The sequence below is a fragment of the Xenopus laevis genome, chromosome 9_10S, assembly GCF_017654675.1.
Source record: "Xenopus laevis strain J_2021 chromosome 9_10S, Xenopus_laevis_v10.1, whole genome shotgun sequence".
Taxonomy (NCBI): Eukaryota; Metazoa; Chordata; class Amphibia; order Anura; family Pipidae; genus Xenopus; species Xenopus laevis.
The window spans coordinates 36081016-36104126 of NC_054388.1; the positions used below are offsets into that span (position 1 = coordinate 36081016).

Consider the following 23111-nt stretch of genomic DNA (forward strand, 5'->3'; position numbering starts at 1 on the left):
TGGGAATTTGGAACCAAGTCCAATGGCTCTTCCTTACCATCTGACATGACATTCATTGCTGCTAAATATTCTTATCTGCTTCACACAGCTCCCTTTGCAGAAAGGTCAGCGTCGTACAGCAGACAGGAGAGCAGAACTGCCTGTCACAGCCTTATCCTTCCAACAACTTCTAATAGAGTTGATGCACTGAGCATTAATAGTCTGTAATCTTGCTCTATTAATATTCATATGACTTCATCTAACGGTGCCACATTACTCTATGTTTTCCCTGTGCGACTAAAAGTAAGCCATTAGCTAAATATTTTATAGGTACAATAAGAGGAAAACAAGGGTTTTAGCTATATATGTGTACAACTGAGCATACATTATGAGACTGAGCCCTTAAACATGTCACTGCCATTAGTACACTTTGGGCCTAGGAGAGACTGAACCCTTAAAGGGGAACTATCTCAAAAATGAAAATGTAATATAAGCTTCAGCATACTGTAATAAGATGTTTTCTAAATATAATCAAAGATTCTGTACTGTTTCTGAAATGATCAAGTTTATCTTCATTATCTCTCTCAGCATCTGTTTCTCTTCATTCTCTCTTCATGCAGGAGTTGGATGTCAGATAATCATTAACAGTTAGATCCAATATATCTTATAGGGGGGGCTCCTTTTGCTCACCCCATTAAAAAACACCAGATATCATGTCTCTCTACATGCAGGATTTGTGCAAAAGGCAGTTATTTTGTTCGATTTTGTTTGTACTGGAATCGGTTTTTTGAATGAGCTCTTATTCATCTGCTAGGAAAGGAAGCCTCCCTATAAAATATATTGGATTCAACTGTCAATGAATATGCGACATCCAACTCCTGCAAGAATACAGAATAAAGAGAAACAGATCTTGAGAGAGGAATAGTGAAGATAAGCTTGATTATTTCAGAAATGATGATGGTTGTATTTAGAAAAGTTTCTTATTTCAGTATGATGAAGCTTATTTTAAATTTTCATTTTCGCGATAGTTCCCCTTTAAACATGTCACTGCCATTAGTACACTTTGGGCCTAGGAGGGACTGAGACCTTAAACATGGGACCAGAGAATACTCAGGCTTCAACCTGTGGACAAAAAAACCCGTACCTCCCCACCCCACGTAGACCCCCCTCCCTCCCCCCCAGGCTAACTACCCCCCCCACGGGGAAATGCCCCATACTCCATACTTACTCCTCGTTTCTCCAGATTCTTCCAGCGAAGTTCCATGCATCCATCTTCCACGTCCTCGGTAAGCTGACTGAGAGATCGGCAATTTCCGTGTAATTCCGCGCATGCGCAGTTGTCACAAACTGGCAAACTGCTCCAACTGCGCATGCGCAGAAATACTGATCTCCCAGTCAGCTTACAGACGCAGAAGATGGGTGCATGGAACTTCGCTGGAAGAATCTGCGACGAGGGGTAATTATGGAGTATGGGGCAATTCTCCAGGGGGGTAGTTAGCCTGGGGGGAGGAGGGAGGGCGGTCTACGTGGGGTGGGGGGTACAGGGTTTTTTGCCCACAGGTTGAATTCTCCTTTAAGCTCTGCATTCTATAAGCAGCTGTTGTTAGAGTATCATGGTGACTCGGTGAAAGGATACAATTTTCCTCAGTGTGTGCGTGTGTTGTGTGAAAGTGCATCTGGGTCATGTTCTGCTTAAAGGAATTGTTCAGTGTAAAAATAAAAACTGGATAAATAGATAAAATAAAAAATGTTTCTGATATAATTAGTTAGGCAAAAATGTAATGTATAAAGGCTGGAGTGACTGGATGTCTAATATAACAGAACAGAGCTCAACTTCCTGCTTTTCAGCTCTCTTGGTTTCCACTGACTGGTTACCCTGGTGACCATGAAGTAACTAATCAGTGACTTGAGGGGGGACCATATGGGCCATAATTGTTGCTTTTGAATCTGAGTTGAATGCTGAGTATCAATTGCAAACTCACTGAACAGTTATGTCCCATGTGGCTCCCCTTAACCCTGACTAACTCAGAGTTAGAGAGCTGAAAAGCAGGAAGTTGTATTCTGTTCTATTATGTTAGACATCCAGTCACTCCAGCCTTTATACATTACATATTTGGCTAACTAACTATATTAGAAACATTTTTTATTTTGCACACCCTATCTATTTATCCAGTTCCTTTAAGGCAATATTTAGTTAGTACATTGCAGGCAAGAGATATAAATACAGAGTGAATGTTGCTCAGCATGGTTGGCAGAGGGGAGTATGCAGTCAGAATGGGACAGAGTGAAGGAGAGAACATTATATTAACATTTGTACTTGGTATCAGCTGTTGTACACAAGCAGTTTTTAGTGCAGGGTGCAGTCACCTCAGCTCGTGTACATATATCTACCATTCTTCCCTTGTTTTTCTGAGTGACTGAAAAGGTGAAAGGCACCCCATGATAATCTCCATTATTTCAGAAACCACACTCTATCCTCAAATGGCTCATTTGGCTTCTGGAATTTAGGGCAGTCCCATCTAATATCATGAGAGTTGTGGTATGCAACAGTCATGGGTCCCATCCCATCTGTAAGCAGCAGTCCTGCCCTGCTTTGTGGCTGAGATTCTAACTATCTTTATTACTGGGTAGTGTGTCACATGGTTTACATACCTCCCAACATTTTGGAAATATAAAGAGCTAGGCAGAATTTTTTGACCACTCCCATTTTTGTGGCAACACAATTTTGCCACAAAATTTTGCAGGTTATGAAAGTTTGAACACATTTCTGTGGTTTTTAAAGTTTTGCTAATGAAGGTGAATTGTCCTTTAAGCTGCAGGGCACAGTTTCCCCAAGAGGCCTGCTTGTCTTAAATTGTTACAATTACTTATTGGTTTATCTTAAATTGTTACAAAAGTATCCAAGTGCCACTTATTCTGGGCTCTCTGCCAAAAGCCAATTAAGTTTTAGAAACGTTGTATCTCTTTCTTGCTGTTCAGTGCAGGAGAAAGTCGGGATATTTCAGTAACAATCTGGGACTGTGGGCTGAGCCATTAAAATCATGACTGTCCGGGTATGGGTTCACCAATGATGGTACACCCCTTTCACCAACCCTGCTATAGTTCCAGGGGTACCCAGGGCACAAATAAACATGCACACCAAATCTCATAGTAATTGGCCTTCATGCTGGGCCCCCTTTGATAGGGGTACCCCATGCAGAAAATAAAGTCTCACCCCCAAATTTCACTCTGCTGTTTTATTTACACTGCCTTGCAAAAGTATTCACCCCCCTTGGCTTTTTACCTATTTTGTTACATTCCAACCAGGGGCGTAACTATAGAGGAAGCAGACCCTGCAGCTGCAGGGGGGGCCAGGAGGTATAGGGGCCCCATGAGGCTCTAGTTCAAATACAATTTCAATAAATATTGGTAAAACAGTAAAACCTCTGGATATGTTGGGGGCCCTAAAATTAATTTGCTGTGGGGCCCAGTAACATATAGTTATGCCACTGATTCCAACCTGTAATTTAAATGTTTCTTAATCTTATTTTATGTGTTGGATCTGCACAAAATAGTCTAAGTTGGTGAAGGGAAATGAGAAGAATATATATAAAAAATAATTTAAAAGTAATAAAAAACTAAAAATTGGCATGTGCATATGTATTCACCCCCTTTGCCATAAAGCCCCTAAAAATCCTGGTGCAACCAATTACCTTCAAAAGTCACATAATTAGTGAAAAGAAGTCCACCTGTGTGCAATCTACATGATCTGTCAGTATAAACACACCTTTTCTGACATGGCACCACAACAATGGTATTACAACAAATCTGCAAAGATAGGGCCCCCCACCAAAACTCAAAGACTGGGCAAGGAGGCCATTAATCAGAGAGGCAGCACAGAGGCCAAACGTAACCCTAAAGGAGTTACAGCGTTCCATAACAGAGACTGGAGTATTTGTCCATAGGACCACAATAAATTGTACACTCAATAGAGCTGGACTTTATGGAAGTGGTCAGGCAAAAATCCCAGTGGCAAGATGTGCCAAGCTCATAGAGTCTTATCCAAAGCGACATGCAGCTGTAATTGTTGCAAGAGTTGGCTCTACAAAGTGCTGACTTTATCCACAATAATAATTAAAAAAACATCGTCAAAGTTATAGGCATGGTCTGTAAATGAAATGGTGCAACTCTCAAACAATCCATTTTAATTCCAGGTTGTGAGGCAACAAAACATGAAAAATGCCAAGGGAAGTGAAGACTTTTGCAAGGCACTGTATATGCATTTTAGAAGGAGTCAATTACAGAATGCTAAAAATGAAACAAATCAGGCTGCTATGACATATAACACAATTAACAACTCAATAAACTTTCCCTTTAATAAACACTGGCAAATCAAAGTGAGGAGAGAGAGTTTGAGGCAAATTAAAGTTAATGGGCAAATCACTGCGGTGCTACAGATCCATTGATTCAAAAGCAGATTTTTGTCATTCTGTTTTACAAGGAAACATTTTGGAACATTGTGTTGTTCAGTAACAGTCTGAGTCTGCTGCACCATGTAAATCACCCCCTGCCCCATGTGTGACAAAAGAGAGGCAAGATACAGTCTTAGCCGATCCTGATGTGCAGAACAGGTAGCATCTCCTAGTCACCTTTGGAAAGTAAGCATCTGCTATGGGTAATTGGACCTGGTACAGTGTATATATAGCACAAGGTGATCTACACTTCAATACCCATGTTTCTTAAAGTTGTGGACCACCAATATGGATATCTTGACACCTAGCGTTAAGGAAGTGCGTCTTTCATATTCTGTTAATCTATAACTTGTGCAGAATTGTTTTAAAAAGTCCACCCTCCAACTCACTACCTGATCATACTTCAATTAGTGAGCGTAGAGTAGCATCGGACCTAAATACAGCCTTTAGGTTGTTACTGAGCCCTCAGTGGATCTGCTTCCTTTGTACTTTGAGTCAGACTGCCCAGTCCAAATGATGACAAAAACATATCTTTAAAGTAGAAAGAAGTGAATAGTTTAAATAATTCCGTTCCTGCAACGTGGAACCAGAGCCACAGACAGGATTGCCACCTGGCCGGTATTTTACCGGCCTGACCGGTAAAAATAATGTTTAATCCCAATGAGGTAAAAAAGATAAATATATAAGAAGGCCGGTATTTTTTTCCAGAAAATATGGCAACCCTAGCCACAGAGCCCCCATTAACCTACTCAGAAGGGGTCCCCAATGTATTAAGAGGAATCAATAGAAAGATACTGTATTACTAAAGTCCCAAGATGCAGTAATATTAAAGGGGTTGTTCACCTTCAAACAACTAGTTGGTTTCAGATAGATCACCAGAAATAACGACTTTTTCCAAAGACTTTCTATTTTCTATGTGTGACGGTTTTTCTAATATTGAAGTGTAAATTGTCATTTCTCTCCTTCTGAAGCAGCTCTGGGAGGGGGGTCACCGACCCTGTAAACTGTTCTAAATTGATACATTAAGTTGATACATTTCTTATCTTTGTCCCTGCTGAGCAGAATCTCTGAGTTTCATTACAGGCCGCTGTTGGACTTGATACAATTGTTGCTAATACTCCAGAGATGCTGCTGAGAAATGGATCAACTCAATGTTGCAAAATTGTAACAGTTCAGAGTCTGCGCCTGAATTACTGAGCTGCCAGACTCAAACACCACAGACACAAACATTCAACTTTACACTTAGATTTTGGAAAAAACTCAAAAAATAAATAATGGAAAGTATTTGAAAAAAAGTCTTTATTTCTGGGGAACAATCTAAATACAATGGAATTGAAAAAAAAGTGTTTGGAAGGTGAACAACCCCTTTAAAGGTCTCCTAAAATGTTGATCCAAACCTTAAAGGGATCCTGTCATCGGAAAACATGTTTTTTTCAAAACGCATCAGTTAATAGTGCTACTCCAGCAGAATTCTGCACTGAAATCCATTTCCCAAAAGAGCAAACAGATTTTTTATATTCAATTTTGAAATCTGACATGGGGCTAGACATTTTGTCAATTTCCCAGCTGCCCCCAGTCATGTGACTCATGCCTGCACTTTAGGAGAGAAATGCTTTCTGGCAGGCTGCTGTTTTTCCTTCTCAATGTAACTGAAGGAGTCTCAGTGGGACATGGGTTTTTACTATTGAGTGCTGTTCTTAGCCAGGCAGCTGTTATCTTGTGTTAGGGAGCTGCTATCTGGTTACCCTCCCATTGTTCTTTTGTTTGGCTGCTGGGGGGAAACGGGGAGGGGGGTGATATCACTCTTAACTTGCAGTACAGCAGTAAAGAGTGATTGAAGTTTATCAAAGCACAAGTCACATGACTGGGGGCAGCTGGGAAATTGACAAAATGTCTAGCCCCATGTCAGATTTCAAAATTGAATATAAAAAAATCTGTTTTCTCTTTTGAGAAATGGATTTCAGTGTAGAATTCTGCTGGAGCAGCACTATTACCTGATTCATTTTGAAAAAAGATTTTTTTCCCATGACAGTATCCCTTTAATAATTTAATAACATAGTAAGTTAGGGTGAAAAAAGACCATCAAGTTCAACCTTTTATGTCTATATATAACCTGCCTAACTGCTAGTTGGAAGCTAATCAAACATAGGAAATAACCATTGGGGGGCGGAAGGCTATGCCACCTCCAGGAGTGGCCAGCTTACTGTGCATGGTCCCCGGTCAAATGCTATGGGAGGGATGGTTTCTTGGGTTTTTAGGTCAACGGCAGATGGAGGTTGTTCAATATAAACACAAAGCAGTCTTGTGATCTGGGAAGGAACTAGCAAGTCATTCATTAAAAAGAATACTCTGCACTGACAATTTAGATGTTCCTATCCAGTATTGCAAGTATGCTCACCACTAGCTAAGGCCAATTCCACACCAAGCTGCTGCTTCTTTTATGGCAACTGCTACATGCCCATGATCTATAGTTATAGCCAGAACACACACAGAACAGTGACATACTGTAGCTACCTGCTCTGGGACCAGTACACATGATCTCATCATTGGATCTTCTTGTACTGTGCTCAATAACTATGGTGGGGCCTACTCCCTTCACCCCCAGTATTTATGCCGCTGGTTCAGGGTAACTCACAATGTCAATGGGAAGCAAGTCTTATAGGTATGATCTCCACATTTAAATGTTTAGTAGGACACAGAGTACATTGTTTACCAGTTGCAAAAGGAATGCACCCATATATTCAGGGTGAGGGACATTTTTTCAGTTTATGTTTAAATTATAAATTTACATGACTTGAGCCCTTTAATATTAAAGTACACTGAAATAAGAAAGACACCACAAGGTTAATTTGTTGGATGTTGAAGCAAAAATTAAAGGAATAATTGCACATAATTATGCATGTTGCACAGAAGGGATTGGGCATTTGGGTGCCCTGTATGTAACATTTGCCTTGAGTTGGCATTAAATATAGGGCTTCCATTGCATTCTGTTATCGACCCCAGTGTTGCACCACTTAGACGCCATTCCGTTGAATTGTGGACTCACAGCATTAGGGTGACTGCTCTGGGCCCTGCAGAGCAGCAATAGGCAAGATGACTGCAGCAGAACTTTATGGCGGCAGTTACATGTGATATCATTCCTGTCCAACCTGGAGCTCTTCAGTCCAAGTTCAGTCCAACAACACCATAAGTGCCACAGGAGAATGAATAGTCATTAACAAAAGACTGTCTTATTCTGCAACTCTATAAGAAGTAGCAATTTACAAATACTTGTAGCTGAGAAAGCTGTTTGGCGTCCAGAATAGCCAGCACCCCCCCACCACCCTACCCCAACACTTTAGCATCAAAGGGGCTTGTTTTGAATGAGCGAGGTGAATCTAATTAGCTGCACAATTCCAATTACCATTGCTGCACAGCAATTAGTTCCAGTGTGCTCGTTAGCTGCGCAGCAGAGTAATTACATTGCTGTAATTACTTGTATCCGCGCAGATTGTGATCAGTCGCTCGGAAATTGGCGGATCTCTCTGAAACATGGCGTCCACATCATTCCTGGCTGGGATTCTCCTCCTGGAGTTTTAACAGGATTAGATTCCGGGAGGTACTACTGCTAACAGAGTCTTCCAACTACAGCTCACCCATTCTGCAGTCACACTGCTAATTACTTGCTGCTGGGCACATCTCAGATATTCTGGGGGGGGGGCACTATAAATAATACATGTATACTGCCCTATCGAAGGCAAGCAATATTTCAACTCACAGTCCTATGTAGAAACAAATTTAAAGAAAAGGAATGTTTGGTGTACACAATAAGCCATACCCTCACTCTGTACTGTATAAAGGAAACCATATAGTAGCTCTCACCCATATACAATACTATATATACAAATATACATAAAATCAGAGCCAGGCTAAGAGGTACTGGCACCCACGGCTCAACAGAAGTCGAATTTCTCACCATAACAGTTTCCCCTTCTGGTCACATAACACAGACTTCATCACTTACCACCCTAGTCTCCTCACTTGCTCACCCACTCCCATTGCTACTTGCTTTAGGCTTCAGCCTACCCTACCGAGAAGGAATGTTCTGGGTACACAAAAGGCGAGTGATCCCCAACCAGTGGCTCAAAAGCAACATGTTGCCTCAAAGCCGGTGCTTATTTTTGGATTTCTGGCTTAGAGGGAAGTTTTGGTTGCATAAAACCAAACAGAGTCTCCTTTAGGCTGCCCGTTCACACTGAGGCTATCAAATAGCCAATCACAGCCCTTATTATGAACCCTAGGATTTTCTTGTATGCTTGTATTGCTATAAAACTTTTATTTACATTTGAATGTGGCTCACGGGTAAAAAAAAGGTTGGGGGTCCAGCAATAGGCTATACCCTAATACTGAACTATCTCATTAAAGTATTATGGTGGCACCCACCCAAATTCATAAATACAAGTATATACAAAGAATTGTTCAGTGGGGTCATTATAATCTCATACATTCCAGTCTAAGAGAAAGAAATGAAAGAGAAATATGTATATATATAAATAATGGTTATTACATATATGCGTTTTACTCTCTCCCTCCCAGTATAAGAGGGTTTTGATTGTGTCTCTATAATGCAATTATCACCCTATAATCAACACTGGATTAATCCTCTGTGAGGTCTCCAGCTGCAAAAAAAGATCAGTGCTTTTATTTATTGGGACAGCCGTGCAAGGGGAGATTAAGAGACAATCCGTCCCGGAGTCAATTCCAGCTCTCAGCAATCACATCAAATCCCCAGGGGACATTTCTCCATTATTTTTCGCTTTTTTAGCAGAATCCATCAAAGCCCAATTAATGTGAAAGGGGCACTAATGACAATACGGCAGTTATCATATTCTTAATGATGACATTTCAGAGCAGATTGTGACATTTAACGTTATTTGGGTAAACGTGTCCCTTGTCTGTACTGATTTTGATTACACTGAGGAAGGAAATACAATTCTGGTCCCTGCTCTCATCCTTGTCAAGAGTCTGGATGTATGTATACACTATATTTGTATGTGGAAATCTATTATCCATATTGGTGGTACGTAGATTTCAAATGAGTGTTAAGGGCTCTTACACATTTTGGCACATGTTAGTGCCGAATGCAGGTAGAGTACAACTTGATGCCTTGGTGCATTAGCTGCCCACTCCTATTTCCAGTCCTGGGAAAACTGCTATATTGTCGGTAAAAAAGATGCTGATTCATGTCCAAAATTGCACTTAGCAAACTTGTGTACATGAATGAGCCTTCGCAAGTTGTGCTGGTATTCTTCCCGACAGTGGCATTTTCCTGGTGCAGCCAACTGACCCCATTATGTTCATGTTATTATGAAAATAAATCTCTCATGCCACAGATAAGTTTTCTTCAACCAGACAGTTTCCTACTAGACTGTAACCAATAAACCATACGATTGCTTTTGTTGGTTGCACCAGGAAACAAAATGTTCGGATTTGTTAGTACAGCAATAAAAAGTTAAACATCACACAAATAAGAGGACAATTAAAAAAAAAAAAGGCTTCTTTTGAACTAATAATGGAAACTCCATAAAGAGAAGTACACATTCAGTGGAGCACAAGGTGAAGGCTAAAAAGCAAATAACTGCTGAAAACGTTTCTGTTGCCTTGGAAATGTAAAATATCAAAGTGGCGTTAATGGGCTTCATTAAACCTATGATAAATTACTTTATTGTGTCTTTAGTTTATTTAGTTCCCTTGCAATTATAAAAAAACAGGCAGTTTTCTAAGTCTGATATCAGATAACAGTGGAAGAACTTAAATTCTTGCGCTTGTTACAGATATTCAGGTTCAGTATAACAGCTACAAAGTTTGACCCATAGCATCCAATCACTTATTGGCTTTCAAGTAGCAAACCAATATATGTCTTGTGGCTGATTGGTTGTTAAGGGTTACTAGAATTGTAATTACAACACTTATCAATGTCAGAGCATGCAAAACAAAGCTGGAGCTCAGAAGCTGTTGTGGGGGGGGGGGAGAAGAACAAAACCAATTTCTTCCCAGCTTAGTGGAAGCCAAAGGCAAAGGAGTTTTTTTTTGAGATGTAGGAAAAAAGTCTCAGTTAATCAAAATCTACTTTGTTGCATTTTCAACCCTCATTTTACTTTCAAAAGATGTGGCTTTGAAGCCACATTCACACTAAATGAGCCCAACGCATGCACTGAAGGCGGTCGCCAAGTTCATATTCTCTCTGTACCGTTCCTATAACTGGACTTGAAAGAGCCTTATCGGAGGCGAGCAGGACCAAGCAGTTCCTTTGATAAGTCTCTCTGTGTAGACGGCACATCTACCCGTTGGCGCTAAGGGAAGCTGACCAAGTGATGTGCCCTGGAAACAAATGGAGCAGCCATTGATTATTCCGTATCCTTTCTGACCTGCCATCAAAACTATGCAATGGATCAAACTGCTGGGTAGCCACAATGCTACAGTTAATTGCCAGCAAATTTTATTATTTTATCCGTTCCAGTGTTTTTCACAAGAAGCCAGAATTCATTAATTAATGAATCGTGTGGGTTGTCTTTAACCCATTCACTGCCAACAACAAACAATAAATCTGCAGCCCTGGCTAAAAGGTTACAGCCACTGTCCCATCTGCATGCAAATTAATAGGAAAAGCATGAAATTCATGTTTGCTACATATTCCCAAATTATGCCAATTTGGAAGGTCTAAAGCTCTAAAGCTTTCCTTAACGACCTATTTTAGTGTGATCAGGCGAATCTGTCAAATTATAGTGAGGTTAGGGCATAGAACGATCATGTATGTCATCTGACATTGGTCAGAAAATCAATTGGTATTTTTTTTAGTTGATTAGTACATTTAAACCATCGTTTCAAGATAAGCTTGGTCTTACGATAATGAAAAGATATTTTAAAAATCCTAACATCTATGACTCCCAATTAGGCATTGAGGGGGTGGAGAGTTAAGGGCACTGTGTCCTTCTCTTTTTTGTTAGTTTGCAACTCAGCTGGGTTCATTTATTAACGACAGTTACCCACAACAAGCTGTGAGATCTTTGCTTTTATTTTGTAACCTATGGTAGACTAGCAAATAACTGTTAACCCTAAATGTGACCTTAATTGACCTTCAAGCTGGGATTTCAGGTGCATCTAGGAAATCAGACTTTCTGCTCCTTGGAGGTGCGTTCCACCCACTGTATCTCCAAGCCTGTCGCAATGTAATATTCTTTGTTAAGACTCTTACAGATGAGCGTTTGAAGCTGCGCTCCGTTTTTATGCATTCAGTCACAGGGGAGCGCAGGAGTAGATGCATTCAGTTTTGGGTTTACAACCTCTGTAAGAGTCTGTTCCTGGCTTGTGCTTAGTATAGAGGAATATCTTTGCTGATGTCATTTTATGGTTCCTCGGAAGCATATGATATAACCAAGAGACCTGTTCCCTTTATGGTGAGATCTATTTATGGCCCTGTTTAGCTGGTTAGACCACCTAGCCTAGTATTAGGTCAACTTCCTTCTTGACTTATTTTAAGTGCACAGACATGCCAAGCAGAATATGCACCCAAGGCAATACTACATGGCCGACGCCCTACTTGCACACCTACCCAATATGCACACTGGTTCACAGCCCAACCTTACTCCCAAGGCGCCTACCCCTATTTCTGGCCAGACATCTGAAAGGCAGGGCTAAAATGGCTTCATTTATAAAACTATAGGTAAAAGTGTATATATCCACCTCTAAACATATCCATTATACCAAAACAAAAATGAAGGTAAAGCAGCTCTTTAAGTCCCTAGACACACTAGTACAAAAGGCACACCTATCCACTCCAATCCAGCAGCATCTGCCTGTCAGTGCACACATAGGGTGGCTTTCAGAGTGAAAATACACATACAAATCCTCCTCCTGTGTGACCTGACAGGCGGATGCTACTGCTACATCATGGAGCTGGTAGGTGAAAACCCCATTACTCTATGGGAGTTCAGTGTTAAGCAGAAAGCTTAGCTTTATTTCATGGATTTTTGTTTAATCAGAAGTATTATTAGCATTTAAAGAGAATTAATTTCTTTCTTTCAGAGCATTTGCTCTTAAGCAAAGCTGGATCACATTGAGGTCAGGTTGGTTCATGGAAATTCCAACCTGATGTTTGAGATCAAGTAATTTCTGAAGCTTTGAGTGCATCTTCTTCAAAGCCATCGCATTTCTCCTGGCAGAGATGTGGGCGGTTGGAAAAAAAAATCGATGCTTTTTTTGGCAGTTAAGTGGGACAGAACGTTTAAATTCTTAAATCATTCGCAGAGAGAGGGAGGGAGAGAGAGAGAGAGAGAGAGAGAGAGAGAGAGAGAGAGAGAGAGAGAGAGAGAGAGAGAGAGAGAGAGAACTTCAGAGCCACTGAGCCAGGATTTATCATATTGAAAAGCCCCAGGCAACTGGAGAGATGTTATACAGAACACTGTGTCTGAAGCTCTGCCGGCGCTGCTCGCTTCTCCTGGGCTCATTCTCATTGGATTTGCTATTTTCCATTCTTAATTTGTTTTCGTAATAGTCTAAACATTGGAGCTGCTGACCTAATGCATTTTCCTGGAAATTAACATGGCCAATTGGTTGGCTAGCTACAAAGTGAGTGTCTATCTGGGATATAAAGATATACCAAATATCAAATAAGCCAACAAATACAGTAATTATCTGCTTGCATAATACCAAAGAAATAGATAAATGTTTAAGTTTTAGTTGCCGTTTTAAGCCCTGGTTATTTGAACCCATTGTATTGTCTGCTGGAATATAAAGACAAAGCACCATTTCTGTTCTGTAGCTTGTTATTGACCTACACGTTCAGTATTGTAAAGATGCTGGTTTATGTGGCAGGCATTTGATGAAATTGATCAGATAATCAAATAACCAACTTAGGCTCAAGGAAAAGTAATTAGTCCTTGTATTCTGTATATACAATGAGGAAGTTTATTCTGAAAAATATATTTTGTAGGCAATATTATTCAAGACACCATTTTCAGGAGGTGGAACCAGCTGTTCATCCTGCAGTGCAATAGCTCAGCTGGAACTGTCAAATAATATGAATGCAACAAAGCCTGCAAGACTAAATCTGGCCTTACATGGTCTGATTAAACTGCTGTCTTGTCCCACCAGACTAAGCTTACTGATCTGTGTATGGGTTTAAAAATAATGTAAAAATCTGCGTAGACAAGGACCTCATTAGTTTGGTGATGCAGTCATCATAGGACGCAATCATCATCTCAACACCAGGTCCAGGACCAAAGAGTATTTTTTTCATTACTCTACTAATGGCAATGTTCCACATGTCTTTGATGTCTTGTGTCCATAAAAGACAGTTGGGCTAAGCAGCAAGGAGAAAAGGACACGTATAATAACCCAAATGGGAACTTACTTTGCATCATCAATTGTTGGCTTGAGGCCAAAAGCAAGGTCATACTTCAGTGTTTTGATGATCTATTGAGTAAGTAGCACGTGGCCTACTTATATTGGTGGGCATCCCTCTTGAGGGCCACACATATTCCAACAAGCTGCTGATGGTGGTGTACCACCACATTAAGTATAGGGCATTGGACAGGCTCTCCCCCAGATTAGTAGAAATATGTTGTGGATTATGTGACCAGTTTAATGCACTCAGTCAGGCAATTTCCAGTCATACCGTGATCCTCTTTATGTGCAGCCTTGCCCCTGTTACTCCACAACCCTGCCTACTTTCAAATGACCCACGACTCATTAGACCTGTGATTGGGTCTGCTCGGAGACAGGGCATGGATATATTAATTACTGAACGCAAATAGCTGAAGGGTTGCTGTTGGTTACTGGGCTGGGACTATATTGTAGCATGTTACTAGGGAAGTTATTAATATGTTACAGAAGAAATATTGTAGAAATAATATGTATGCAAGCAATACCTAGGCATCACATAACTGTGTTGAAATGTGATTTATCTAATTTTCTTGACTGTACTTCATGGTGGCAGAGCCCCTTTATTTCTAATACAGCCTGCATCTTCCTTCCAATATCTGATAGGTGGAACTGCTGCTCAATGGGGCCCCAGAAAGAACTCTGATAGTGGCCCCATCTGTGACACTGACCAGTCTCCATGGCATTGAAGCATCAAAGGGGCATTGAGCTATCAACCCTGTCAACTGGAGCCCATAGAACAATCTATGGCAAACCAGAACTGAATGTTGTGGGAAGGGGCCACAATAGCAATATTTTTGCTGTTAGGCAAAGAAATCAATATGGGAGCAGCAAAGGAGGTGTTATATTGATGTGGTAAGTTGTTTTTCCTCCTTAATAGAGTACTGATGAGTTTAGTCTCTCTGAAATTGGATCAGAGGTTAATAACTCTTCCACTGAGACGGATCAGAGCAAATGGCTCAAGGTCAGGTAACCTTCAACCTTCAGCAATGCATTCCTTGTCAAAATGGCTCCTGAACACTAATATGTATCTAATCAACGTCACATGCGCCTCTGACTGATCGTTTGGAAAAAGCCCAGAGGGCAGCAGGCAGAGGACAGGCGTAGAGAGAGAGTGGGGCCAATCAGAGAGGCACAGTCATTTTATGGCTGTTTCGATAAAGCCAGAAGCAGCCATATAATGTTCCAGTGAGTTTTAAATGATAGCGACAAGACAGCAATATGAGAGGCCATTAATTACTCTGTCATTCATGGAGACAGCCATTACGAGGCCGTTATGCGTTTCTGTGTCTGCAGTGGAATAGACAAAAAATAGTGTACAAAGCATACATAAAAACATGTTAAGTAAATGTAGGTTCAAACTTATCTTATGGTGGATACAAATATAACTTCCAGCATCCATCAATGTCCTAATGTCTCTAAAAAATTTGGGTGCTATAATTACAGGTATGGAATTTGTTATCCATAATGCTCTGGACCTGAGGTTTCTGGATAAAGGATCTTTCTGTAATTTGGATCTCCATACCTAAGTTCTACCGAAATAATTTAAACATGCATTAAACCCAATAAGATGCAAGATGGCAACTTGAGCGGACGTGTTCTTCATGAGCTCCGCACCTCAGCTTAACATTCTGACATTCATAGCAGATAACCTCACTAACTGATACCGACACACGGTACCGATAACTACTGGCAGCCAAATGGGGAAATATGGGAACAGATCCAGGTCCGAAAACCGGCTAGATCGCTATTTGCAGCCATCCCAAGGCCCGGACCAGGCCCCGGAAGAGGAGCCGCCATCTCCTGTGTTGGACCACGAGGCACCGTCGGCCTCTGCTCCTGAGCCGTCTAACGCAGAAATCTTGGCGGCCATTAAAGGTACGCATGCCTCCACTACCGCGCAACTGGAAACTATTAAGGTGGATTTGTCCTTGCTCCGGCAGGATCTCCAGACCCTGCGGGAGCGTACCACAGAGGCGGAGCGCAGGGTGTCTGATATAGAGGACACGATCCGCCCGATGCCAGATGAGTTAGCCTCGCTAAAACGCCAGGTGCAGGCACTAAACAATCGGGCGGAGGATTTGGAGAATCGCCACCGCCGAAATAATGTGAGAATCTTGGGGCTTCCTGAAAGGGCCGAGGGTGCCTCTCCGGAGGCCTTCGCGGAACGCTGGCTGAAGGATGTGTTGGGAGCGGAGGCATTCTCAGCTTTTCTGGTGATTGAGCGCGCCCATCGTATACCAACGCGGCCCTTGCCGCCCGGCTCGAACCCCCGGCCTTTCATCATGCGGTTTCTCAATTACCGCGATAGGGACGCTGCCCTCACCATGGCGCGGAAGAAAGGCCCGATCTCTTGGGAAGGGTGCTCCATTTCTCTATACCCCGACTACTCGCCAGCAGTGCAGAAGCTGAGGGCATCCTATCAAGGCATCAAAAAGCGGCTTAGGGATGCGGGCATGCTCTACTCGATGCTCTACCCTGCGAAGCTGAGGGTGGTAGATGGCGGTGCGACCCACTTCTTTCAATCGCCTCAGGATGCGGACCACTGGATTAACACACGTGGGCGGCAGGTGGGCCCGCACAACAGCCCGCGCCGCCAAGAATAGTCTCCCGACCTGTTCGTGAGTATTATGGCCATTGTGTCGCATATGCTGTGCCTTCTCTGTTTGGAACTTTTGTTCTTATTACTGCTTGGCTTGTTTCTACACTTTGCCCTGGCCCTCGTCTGTGCCTACATGATGGCCTATTTTGTTTATCTGGACTCTCATGTGGATGTCTGTACTGGGCCACTATCCTCCCAGAGCGGCGCCATTTGACTACATCTGTAAGGCCTGGAGGATGTTGGGACGGCACTAGTGCTCTTGTGCTGCACCTTTGATGCGGGGTCCTGGATTCTACACCCGCCCCACCCCCTTTTTCTTTTTTGGTCCCTTTCTGCCACACGGGTATGCTGCCCGGGCGCTTGCACCTCTTGTAAGTGTTGACCCCGCAAAGTATTTACTTCAGTGTCTGACCCTCTCCCTGGCAGGGGGTGGACGCTCCTCTACTCTGGCTGTACCTCTACTGCATCTGTCATGGGTATGGGAGCGCTCTACGGCGGATTTGGCCTTCACTTCAGGGCGGACCATGGTCGCAGCTATTGCTCAGGGATCGGTTACTAACGATGGGGGCCAGTGTGCTGCAGTACTGACTGGAGGTTGAGACTTTGACTTTTATGGCCCTCTCTCTATGGCTAGCACCCTTATTTTTTTCTGCCACAGTTTAATGCATGCATTGCCTACTGTTTAGAGTTACAATTTGTTTCAATGGTTACTCTGCCTATTGAGGTGCGGGTTCAGAGGTTTTGCACGTGGACTGTGAGTGTACTCGTCGCTTAACCTTGTCATTTCTCCTGTTATACTTGTTCTGGGTTTAGGCCATCTATGTTGTCTAGATGTGCAGGGTGGGATGGGGTAACAACTGAATCGGGGTTTTGTTGGGTTTGTAACATGGTATTGTCATTTAAGGTACATGGGCAGGTAACTGAGAGGAGCTTCATAGTAACATGGCACGCATGGGCCGGAGGGCCACTACTTCCTCATTGCTGCATTATTTGCCATCACACAAAATGGAGGGGGGTAATGTGAAGCTACTTTCATGGAATGTTCGTGGCTTGAACTCTAAATTCAAACGGGCTTTAGTCTTTGATTATATCAACAGATACAAACCGGATCTTCTCCTCTTGCAGGAGACCCATCTAGTTGGCCAAAAGCTCCTGTCCCTCAGGAAAAGATGGGTTGGGCACACATATCACTCCTCTTATTCTACCCACTCAAGGGGTGTGTCCATTCTAGTCCGTAAGAGTTTACGCTTCGAACACCTTGATTTATCCACTGACCATTACGGGCGATATATAGTCCTTCATTGTAGGATAGATAACCAGGATATGATAATAGTCAATCTATATGTCCCGCCCCCCTTTGATAAAGAATTGCTTGACCTGGTATTCGCTAAGGCCTCCGCGTACCTTCCTTGCCCGATCTGCTTCATTGGGGATTTCAATACAGTGTTAGACCCGCAACTGGATAGATTTCCTTTCACGACTCAAAGAACTGGGCCCCTGAAACAATGGATAGAAGCCTTAGGGCTGGTGGACGCGTGGAGGCACGCTCATCCCCATGATAGACAGTTCTCCTGTCATTCAGCGGGGGCTCACTCCCTATCCCGGATTGATATGGCTATTGCCTCCCCGGATTTCATGCAAGGGATCCGCAGCATTGATTTTCTGCCCAGAGGCCTTTCTGATCACGCCCCCCTCCTGTTAGAGCTTCACTTCACCCCCAAGCTAAGACATTCCACTTGGAGACTTTCTCCTATGTGGCTCGATAACGCAGAAGTGGCAGAAACATGCAGTTTGGAATATGGTCTCTATTGGGATGTTAACGCAGGCACCAGCAACTCGAACATAGTCTGGGAGGCGTCTAAGGCCTCTGCCAGAGGCACGCTTATTTCGGCCATCTCCAAAGTTCGCACCCTAGCCAAACAGACTATGGTCGAGGCTGAGGGCATGGTCCAAGCGGCTGAGAAAGCTTACTGTGAGTTAAATGATGATGCTACTCATCGTTCGCTGATGGCAGCGCAGAGGTAGCTATGACCAGGAAAAAATTGCTCTATGCAGCACAAAGAATATTTGACCAGGGGGATAGGAATGGTAGAACCCTAGCTTATCTAGCTAAAACAGCCCAGTCGACTACGTTGGTATCCAGAATTAAGACCCCGGCGGGTACATATGTAACAGACCCGACTGACATAGCCAACACCTTCTCTGATTACTTTGAACAACTTTACTCCTCGCAGGTGCAATACTCAGATCTTGACTTGGAACAATTCCTGCAACATATTCCCTTTCCAAGACTTACCAGGGAGGAGGCCCTTTATTTAGATGGCCCGATTACCCTTGAGGAGGTTACAGAAGCCATTGGTAGTCTCCCCTCTGGGAAAACCCCAGGCTTAGATGGTCTGCCCGTCGCTTGGTACCGGCTACTCAGAGACCAACTCGCCCCCCACCTACATACCACGCTTCTCGGAGCGCCCGACATAGGTTCTCTCCCCCACTCCTTTTACTCAGCTTTAATTGTTCTTATATTAAAGGAGGGGAAAGACCCGGACCTGTGTGACTCGTACCGTCCTATTTCTCTAATAAATACCGATGTCAAAGTACTTGCTAAAATACTGACCAGGCGCCTCAATAAAGTGATATCCTCGATTGTGCACCCGGATCAAACCGGTTTTATGCCCAATAAGAGCACCTCTATGAATCTACGCAGGCTATTCTCCCACCTACAAACTTCACATACAACTCAGGGCTCTAGACTTGTGGCTGCACTTGATGCCACTAAAGCATTTGACTCAGTTGAGTGGCCATATCTCTGGAAGGTATTGGAGAGATTTGGTATAGGACAGAATTTTATAGGATGGCTCCAGTTACTCTATCGGGCTCCAGTCGCGCAGGTCCGGGTCAATGACACTCTTTCCAGGAAATTCTCCTTGTTCCGAGGGACTAGACAGGGTTGCCCACTTTCCCCTCTATTATTCGCCTTGGCAATAGAACCCTATGCTTTAATGATTCGGCAATCTGAGAGGATCGTGGGCCTTCAGTGTGGGAGAGTGGAAGAAAAAATCGCATTGTATGCGGACGATCTCCTCCTATTCCTGGCCGACCCGCAGGACTCTCTTAGGCACGCTCTTGACTTGGCGGATCGATTTGGTATTTATAGTGGCCTAATCATAAATAAGAGCAAATCTGTTCTCTTTACTCTAGAAGATGATCAGAGGGAGGGTGACATACAGGGACTGTGTTGGGTGTCCCAGTTCCGGTATTTGGGTGTTCAGGTTTCTCATAATGCTCTAGACTATGTGGCCAAGAATATTGACCCGGTGCTAACCAAATTCAAAGGTGTAGCCGCTCAATGGATAAATCTCCCATTGACGGTGTGGGGTAGGGTGAATCTTTTCAAAATGATTTATTTGCCGAAATTCCTTTATTTCCTACACAATGCACCGGTATGGATCCCCCAACAGATTTTTCAGCGAATTGACACCGTTCTTTTCTCTTTTGTCTGGGCACATAAACCTCCCAGGGTTAATAAGCTGACTCTTCTGGCCCCAATAGATAAAGGAGGATTGGCCCTCCCCCACCTTAGACTCTATTACCTCGCAAGCCAACTGTCTTTTATCCACAATTGGTTCAACCCTGATCCTGAGAACCCATTGACCGCATTGCATGCCACTCTGGCAGGTTCGTTTGAGGCTATTCGTAATGCTCCATATAGGAGAGTCAAGGACACACCAGAGCTCCCACCCACACTGAACTGCCCACAAAGGGCTTGGGCGCTTGCCAATAGAATGCTGGCGTGGCCAACCCCTTTGCCCTCCCCGCGCGCTCCGTTATGGAGGAACTCTAATTTCCCGCACCTGCGACTACTTCAAGACTTTGCCTATTGGCCCAAGCTGGGAGTGAAGCATCTATCTGCCTTACTAGCAGATGGTACCCTCCTGACCCAGACCCAACTCACCACTGCCTTGGGGTGTCAACGCATTGACTGGCATAGGTACTTTCAGCTCCGTCATGCTGTCACTGCGCAGTTTGGCTCTCTAATTATTCCCACGGCCACTATGCCACATGAAGACAGATTGTGGGATCCGAACCCCCAGAAACTAGTATCTAGCCTGTATCGCATTTTAATAACTTCCACGGGTAGCCCCTTTGCTAAAGCCAGAACGAAGTGGGGCACGCTTATTCCCGATCTGGAGGATGATGTGTGGGAGGAGGCAACTAGTGAGATATACAGCTTTCTGATTTCCACTAAAGATAAAATGGTACAATTTAGGATAATGCACTGCACCTATATTACGCCACTTAGGCTTAAGATCATGGGTAGGAACTCTGATGCTGACTGTCCCAAATGTGGGCGACCGGACGCGGATTTCTTTCACTTATTATGGTCTTGCCCTCTGATCAACAGTTACTGGGCTAGGGTGGTTTCTCACCTCTCTGATGTGGTCCTGCTTCCTGGGGTGCTTGCACCAGAGGTTTGTCTCTTAGGGGTAGGGGAGGCCCTAGCGCCCCTCATCAAAACCAGATGCCTGCTGCGCACTCTACTTTTCTATGCCAAAAAGCTGATAGCCATTAAATGGATGAGCCCCCTGCCCCCGACAGTCAAGCAATGGCAGAAACTGGTCAATGATCGCCTTCCAGTTATCAAGCTAACGTACTTAGCTAGGCACTGCCCACAGAAATTTGATAAGATTTGGGGACCGTGGCTAGAGGCTCATGATGAAGTGGTCTTGTGATGCAACTCCTTAGGGATGCCTTCTGCTTTTTGAGTTCGGTCTGCTCTATTATAATGTTTCGCTTGGGGGGTGGTGTGCTCGGGCTATGTGAGGTCGATTGAGGATTTTGTTGTTTCCATGTATGCCTGTATCATGCTGAGTTAAACTGATACATGTATGGAGTACTCTTTGCTACGATGCACTGTAGGGGTCCTGCGAGACCTCGAAGTATTATGATCACTGCCTATGTTACCTGACATATACTTTAATGTTGTGTGTTATGTTTTGAATGTGAATAAATAAATACCTTTCAAAAAAAAAAAAACCCAATAAGATTGTTTCGCCACCAATAAGCATTAATTATATCTTTGTTAGGATCAAGTACAAGCGACTGTTTTATTCTTACAGATAAAACCGAAATGATTTAAAAAAAAAATCAAATATATTATTATACTGGACTTTATGGGAGATGACCATGGATTTATGGATAACGGGTTTCAAGATAACAGATCCCATCCCATAGGTTTAGGCTCCTAAAGTGTAGGTTCAAAAATAGCCAAAATTGTTGGAAAACTCCCAAACTATGAAGACTAGAATTCAAGGTTCAAGACATAAAAAAATACCAGAAGACTGCTATGAAACACCCAGGCTTATTCTTTTCCACTGGGGAAGATGAGACAGACACTGCTACCCTAGCATACATAGTTCCATGATTAGACTATATCATCGAGAATGAGAAAGACACTGTCAACCATAGAGCCGGTAACGAAAAAGATTCAAACGAAAGAAATTCTTATCCAGTGGAAGAAATTGGCAACAACAGACAAGGAATGCCAGAAGTGAGATGGCCTGTTATTGGACTTGTTTACGGGTGCTGTAGCACTCTAGAGATCCTGTAGAGAAGCCAATTGCCATCTAACCCTCTAGACAGTTTTATCGATCATGCAGCTTCTGGCACTCACATAGAAACTGCTGATCAATAGGGATTCCATCTGAGATGATTTATTCAGGCCCAGTATGGATCCACAATTACTGAAAGACAAATAACAGCAATTCCATTTAGGAATCCCAGCCCAAACAGGCAGAGGAATAAGGAATTTCATCCCACAACAGACAATTTGTTTTCTTTAATTCCCTTTACATCTTTCCTGGTAATTATATTCTTTAGTTAAATTACTGAGGCTAATGTTACACATAAGGGGCCATTTACTTTGACCCCGGACACAAATTCTGGAGCACTAAAAGGCGCAAATGGAAGGTGTTAAACAAACAGTAACACCAACAAAGGACTGACAAAATAATGTAGTGTTGCCTCTCACTGGTAAAATTGTTGTGCTTGCTTCAGAAACACAACTATAGTTTATATAAACAAGCTGCTGTGTAGCCATGGGGGCAGCCATTCTAGCACAGGATACACTGTAGATAACAGATAAGTACTATTATAGTTTATATAAACAAGCTGCTGTGTAGCCATGGGGGCAGCCATTCTAGCACAGGATACACTGTAGATAACAGATAAGTACTACTATAGTTTATATAAACAAGCTGCTGTGTAGCCATGGGGGCAGCCATTCAAGCACAGGATACACAGTAGATAACAGATACGTTCTGAAGAATCCCATTGTATACTTTTCTGTTATCGGCTGTGTAACCTGTGACTTTTCTCGTTTTTCCACCTTGAATTGTTGCCCCCATGGCTACACAGCATCTTCTTTTTATGACCTATAGTAGTCTTTCTGAAATCAACAGACCAGTTTTACCAGGGCAGCAGAACATTACATATGCTTTTCAAAAGAGCAAACATTTTTTATACATTTAGTTTTAAAATCTGACATGGGACTAGACATATTGTCAGTTTCCCAGGTGCCCCCAGTCATGTGACTTGTGTAAGTTTATCAAACTTCAGTCACTCTTTACCGCTGCACTTAGGGTTGCCACCTTTTCTGGTAA

General features: G+C 42.9%; 1 protein-coding gene across 2 annotated transcripts in view; it reads right to left on the minus strand.

Annotated features, from left to right (window-relative positions):
- Nucleotides 1–23111, minus strand: part of raly.S (RALY heterogeneous nuclear ribonucleoprotein S homeolog) — a 74483-nt gene that overhangs the window by 44810 nt on the left and 6562 nt on the right. Inside the window, exon 1 of one of the 2 annotated variants that reach the window (XM_041578530.1) lies at nucleotides 38–136. The exons of the other annotated variant lie outside the window; for it this stretch is intronic. The gene's annotated coding sequence lies outside the window, so the exon portion shown is untranslated. Of the gene's footprint in view, nucleotides 1–37; nucleotides 137–23111 lie in introns of those variants that run through there. 2 annotated transcript variants of the gene reach the window in all.